This window comes from Cyprinus carpio, unplaced genomic scaffold (genome assembly GCF_018340385.1).
Source record: "Cyprinus carpio isolate SPL01 unplaced genomic scaffold, ASM1834038v1 S000006646, whole genome shotgun sequence".
Classification (NCBI taxonomy): domain Eukaryota; kingdom Metazoa; phylum Chordata; class Actinopteri; order Cypriniformes; family Cyprinidae; genus Cyprinus; species Cyprinus carpio.
In genome coordinates, this window is record NW_024879272.1 from 869,712 (window position 1) to 876,737 (window position 7,026).

Consider the following 7,026-nt stretch of genomic DNA (forward strand, 5'->3'; position numbering starts at 1 on the left):
CCATGTATAAATACACAACTGTATGTTCAGTTAGAGCCTAGTTTGCATTTAGATCAACACTGTACATTATAAAGGCTAAAAATCAAAGGACTGGCAGCAATGGCTTTACAATCAACTTCAATAAACTACCACATGCTCAAAATTGTAAAAGTAAAAGTTTTATTTAGGAAACATACTGTATAAAACAGATGGAAATAATCCCAAACTTTATTTTGCAGAGTATGCATGGATGTATTGTTAAAAACCTGTAGAAGAACAATCCAAATACAATAATATTTAAAGGTTTTTGTCAAATAATTTGGCATATTTTTGCATATAAATGCTTATTTTGTGCGGCACTTGCAAGAGAAACCCTTGTACCTTTATGACTGAAACCAGCTGATCTTTTATTTTGGTGGAAAACTAGGTTCTGTAAAAAACATGTTTTAGTAATGTGTCTCATCACAAGAGATGTGTACATTTGTGGTGTGAAAATGTATTGCACAGTTTGAGAAAGGAACCTTCAACCAGGGATGCTGTAAGGGGAGGGAAGATTAGGACAATTCCAAAGGCCCAGCATTAGAGGGGGCACCCCGAGGGGGGGGGGGGGGGGGATGGTGCATTTCTAATGGGAACCCCCCCCACACCCCACCATCTTTTTTTACTGTGGGGAACAGAGAATGTGATTTCTACTGAAGGGGACTCTAAAATGTTAGAACCAACAGCCTTGTGGATATAGTGTAGTTGTGCTTTAGGTGATCCTTGAAAGTGTCCCAGCTCTAGGTCCTTTCTGACGCCGTCCCCTCCACTCTCTCCCACTTGTGCACTTTCTGTACTGTCCTGTATAAACAAACACAAAAACACCAAAAATAAATCCACATAAAATATCAACTTTGATATTGTGAAATATATTTAACTGAAAGCAAAATAAATCAAACAATATTTTCACTTTACAGTTCAGTAACAGTGGGGCTGTAAACAAAGTGCACAACACTATTCATTAAACACTTATTTAATGTATTCAGATGAAAGTTTACAATATTAACAAATTATTCACACGTAGTGTTTTCAGAGCCCACAGTTACAGTTTTAATCAGAATCCTAACTATACAGTATTTAGTAAAACAAGTAAAATCAAATTAAGTATATTTTTATTAAACTAAGTAAAATCAAAACCTATCACAAAAGGTCAATGAATCTCTACCAGAAGTGACAGTGCAATGTAGCAGTTCAAAAATTAGGCAGTTTTATTCCTAATAAGAATATTTATTGTTGTCAGCCACTTTAACATTGTAAATACACAGTTCGAACATTAACACAGCACTGTGCTTACATACCGGTAAATGAAAATATACATTTTAAATTAAAATGTGTTATAACAAGTTACATAAATGTACTGTACTTACATGTAAAAAAAAAAAAAAAAACCTTACTCAAAGATTAAATTAAAATGTATTAACATTAATTATTATTTAATTTAGTGATTCCCCTGCATAACCATTAGAGGGATCCTGAAACTTTGAGAACCACTGCTTTAAACAATCCTAATTCATTTTTAAATTTATTTTCATTAATTCATTTAAATTAAACCGACACTTGCAATTATATGTTTCAGAAAACACTTTGAGACTTTTATAAGTATAAAAACATATAACACACCTAATGCATGGGATTCATATCAGGAAAATGTGGAAAAAAATCTCTAAAAGACAGACATTAACACAACTTACCAGCAACACAACATCAGATGAGCATCTAACTTGAGCATCTGTGATAAAGCATTACAAAAATACACACACAGGTATTTATCTTCTGCAGGATACATGTCCTTGTTACCCATTTGTAAACTCTGCCAACGTAACGATATACTTTATTTTCAAAAGATAATAAAGATAGGATTTTATTACCTCATTTTGCCAGTATGTTTGCAGGACCGGCAGAACACATCTGACCCTTAAGAATTCTTGTTCACATTACAGTTTTTGTTCTCCATTGACATGTCACGCTTCCGTACAACATCAGATGTTCAACTACAATGATATTTCACGGTAAAAAAAGCTCCTTGACTGCTGCTTAATTATTTTTTTTTGAACCCTTGGAAAGAACCAGCAAACACTTAAATATCAGGTATGGTTTACTTGTTTTAATGACTCTTTAAACTAACTTAATTCAATTATGGACAGTGGTTCCATCCAATTAGTTCTAGTTACTTTAAATGTTTTCTATTTAAAGTTACTCCCTTCAACAAAGCATCACAAAACAAAATGTCACAAAATAACAAAAAATATATAAACAATAAACAAATAAACAGTTAAAATTTGTTAAACAAGCAATAAATAATTACACACAGTTGAATACAGTTGAAACCACATTACAAAATTACACAAAATAGCAGAAATATCAAACTACTGTCATTTTCTAATTGGCATTCATGGGTAACCAATCAAACCTTATTCCAGGAACAGGAACTGGCTCCAGAAATAACTTCTGCAGTATTCCAAATGTGTACCTGAGTTCAGGAGGGTTGCTCAAGTTCAGTCCATATATCAGTCCAAGCAACATGGTTTTGCATAGTATAAACTGCTAAGGTCCTGAAGAACTTTATCTTCCAACACTTCAACATCTGCTGGACTGTCTTCAATGATGCACCTTCAGTCTTCTGGATCACCTCCTGATTGCTGGCAACGTCAATATCCTAGAAGTATTTAAAAGGATGGAGTACTCAAATTCTTCTGTATTAACTTTAACAAAGCATTTATCAACCTTGAACAAAAAAATAAAAAATAAAACTCACCATATAGTCCATACTGCTAGGGTCTTCATTTGGATACTTCAATTTCATTAGTCTGAAGATGCAAACAACAAAATTTAGCCTTTCATTTTTTTCTAAAATTACAAGTTAAAACAAAAAGTCAGTCATTCATCTATTTCCTTATGGGAAATACAGGCAAGCAGTCAAGATGGAATTCTAACAAACATTACAGTGGAAAATAGTACTGGGCCAGATCAGCACAGAAAGCCACTGTCCTGCAGAGTTTAGCAATATTCCTAATTAAAGGGATAGTTCACCCAAAAATTAAAATTCCATTATTAACTGCTCAACCTTCATGTTGTTCTAAACCCGCAAGATCTTCGGTCATCTTCAGAACACAAATTAATATATTTTTGATGAAATCCGAGAGCTTTCTGACCCTGCAAGGTGAGCAACACAACTGGAATGTTACCAAAAACACACACGCACTAAGCACATCAGTAAAACAGTCCATGTGACATCAGTGGTTCAACCGTAATTTTACAAAGCTACAAGAATACTTTTTTGTACAAAGAAAACAAAAAATAGTGACTTTATTCAACAATTCTTCTCCAAATTACATCTTCCGCCATTATCAGGAGCACATAAATAATGCATGCGTGTGGTGCTGCTGACATAAAACACTTTATTTACACTTTATTTACATTTATAAAACACTTTGTTTACATGCAGAGGAAAGAAATGTTCATGCCTCTTGATGCTCTCCATAATGGCGGAATATGTGATTTGGTGGAGAAGAATTGTTGAATAAAGTTGCTATTTTTGTTTTCTTTGCACAAATAAGTATTCTCGTAGCTTCGTATGGGTCTGGGAGAACCACTGATGTCACATGGACTATTTTACTGATGTCCTTACTACATCTCTGGGTCTGGGAACATGCTCTCGCATTTTCATAAAAATATCATCATTTGTGTTCTGAATATGAATGATGGTCTTACGGGTATCAAACCACATAAACACAAATAAACAAGCTAATCAAGGTTTTTGGGAGATCTAGCCATTTAAACACACATGAACCAGCTAATCAAGGTTTTTGGGAATTTTAAAACAAAAACAAAGTCTTACTAGAAGTTCCAGGCAGGTGTGTTAGAGCTAAACTCCACAGAACACTGGCTCTCCAAGAGCAGGTTTGGACACCCCTGCCTTATATATGGTTTATGGGAGGCTAATGCATTCGTAATCAGTCAGTTTATAGTAATACCACATATTTTGTATTTAATGTATTAATAAACCTAATCTTATTATATCTGTCTTTTTTGGTTAATTTCCATAACCCTAAAACTCAGTGGCCAGTGAGAAAATAATGTTTTAATACAAGGTTTGGTTGAGAGCAGTTGTTCTTACCTGTGGGCACCGAGAGGGTTTAATTATGTCCAAGGACTCTTCTTCAGTATGCAAACATCTTCATAAGTTTTGCAGTGTGGAAAACTTAAAACTTGGCAAAGATTGTTGATTCTAATGGGCCTATGGTAATTCTGTATGTCTCAAATTCTGCACAAATCTGTAAACACATGAAGTGCAATTTGTTACAAAAAAAAAAAAAACAGTTTCAACAGCAAAAACCAATTCAATGATCAAAATATTAAATGATTTATTTCTGTGAGCGATGAATAGTGTCATGTTTACCATTCCAAAAGGGTGGACCTGATTACATATCTGGAGCATATGTATAATGTGAACAGCTCAGAGTAGTGTCCGGTGTAAAGTCGTTGTATGACCACACCGCCATGTTCATAAAACTTCAAAAACTTCCACTGTGCTGAGCCAGGGGTCTCCAAACTCGGTCGACATTTGATGGTTACATTTATTGATTATTCAGCTTTTGCAATTCATTAAAATATACATATTCTAACAAATAAAGGTAATTACTTCTGCTTTTGAAAGTCATTATGTATTACTATTATACAATTAATTTATAGAAATAGATTTATTTGGCACATAAAATGAGATAAGAGAGAAACTCCTATTCGCCATTTGATTAGCTATATGAGGAAGTAGCTGAATGACGAATCATTCTGTCTATTAACATCTCTTTTTGTAAGCCAAATGTACAATAAAAGTAAAGGTAAGTGATAGGACGTTTTATTTTTGGATAAACATTTTATTAATAAATACTATCTCTCTTAAAATACCTTATTGGGTTATGATAATCAAAACAGTCCTGCGCTAGATCAAACCAAACTTTAATGATTTTTTCCCCCACATTTATAAAATGATTTTATCATTAGCTAGCTCCACACTGGAGAGCTGCTTTATAACAGAAAATCAAGTTATAATTCTACCGACACTGACTCTGTATTTTCATGTTTAATACTGTAAAGCTATCTATAGCATAAACGACTGTTATATAAAGAAACGTGACTAAACTTTTCTTTACTGGAGTGCCGAACCTCAGAGTGGCGCTGTAATCAAATGTGTTATTAAGTGCTGCTTTTACATCGCGGTCAGTTTTTGTTGTGTTTATGTAGTTATTGAGAGGAAGGCGCGCAGTATATATTTACATACTCATCCAAACGCCGCTCAGCAGCCACAGGTTATAAGGATAACCCATAGACAGTAAAAGAAATGGACACAGCGACCCCATTGGAACTCAATTGAGACAAGTGAAGCCCGTTTTTAGCGATTTTTAGCACTTCGGTTTCTGACGCGCAGACTCAAACTAAGCTTGATGACGTCAGCAACCTGTCTGACAGATGTAAATCTTCTAGTAGCTGTGCATGCAAACTGCAGAGACGGCGAGCTTGAGCGGGGAGTTCTTTGGCGTGAGTGAGCAGGAGTAAGTATTCTGATTAATTATTTTGTATAGTATTTTAAAAACAAAAAAAAAAACGCAAAAACCCACCACATCTCAACTAAATTGAGACAACTTAACCTCCTGTCTGTACGGTAATTTCTCTACTGTGCGACAGAGAGTCGAGTGGTTATGATGCAATCGTTAGCCTATTTTTACAAAAACTGTTTCTACGGGGCCATAATGTAACATAGAAGGTAATGGAGCCCTTTATACATTGTCGTGTATCTTTAGAAATAAATAATGGACAAATGGAGTCTTTAAACGCCTCAGATGTAAAGTTATTCGCTGTCAAAGTGACGCCAAAATGAATGGGAGTCAATGGGATGCTAACGCAAGTGAAGTTCTGCTACAAGATGGCGGCACGCGGCCAACTTCAACTTCCGGATCGACTTCCTTCCCCCCTGGGTTAACCAACTGAAGCGCTGTCTTCTTCTTTTGAATTGCATCAGGAGAGCTGAATTACAGTCTTGCACTACAGCACCACACTAGTCAACCCGTATTATTGCAGGCTCTTACATAAGATCATACGAGATCAAAACACTAACTTACTCAACAAAAACATTTGTCGACAATTTGTTTTATTGTCGACGTTGTCGATAATGTCGACTAATTGTTTCAGCCCTAGTAAGTTATATATATACACTAAAGTCAATACGTTACAGAGAGTCATGCGGTTTCACATCTCCCAACCGCTCAAAATCATCTATTAACTACGCAATAAACCGATAACACAATACTAGACTGCAAAACAAAAGCATCACAAAACAGAAAATCTAACAAAAATCAAAGACTTCTACTTAACACAAGGAAAACTTTAGATTTTCTTACCTGACTGGTATTTCATGTTCTGATTGACGCCATTGCAGCTCCTCCGCGCCGTCATCATCAAATGCGTTAGAAATCGTCACATCCATTTTTTTTGATTGACGAAATTAAACCCTTTATGTTAGTTTAACGATTCATAATTAAGTAAAATGGAAAATTAAACAGTTTAAGTTGATTAAGCATAATACAATGGTGTTTTGACGGAAAACTAAATATATTTGTGTTGTTTTATAAAAAAAATATCTGTGTACAACGAAACAGTGCCACAAAACCATTTTTTTTTAGTGCATGTTACTCCTCTCCTCATCAGGTTACACTGTGGCTACCAGTAGCCGCTCGCATCAAATTCAAGGTACTGATGCTTGCCTACAAGACGACCACTGGCATGGCACCAACATACCTAAGCTCATTAGTTCAATCTTATGTGCCCTCCAGAAGTTTGCGCTCTGCAAGTGAATGATGCCTTGTGGTGCCATCCCAAAGAGGTTCAAATCACTCTCACGGACTTTTTCCTGGACTGCGCCCAGCTGTTGGAATGACCTCCCGATCTCAATTCGAACAGCTGAGTCTTTACTCATTTTCAAAAAAACATCTAAAGACTCATCTTTTTTGCCAG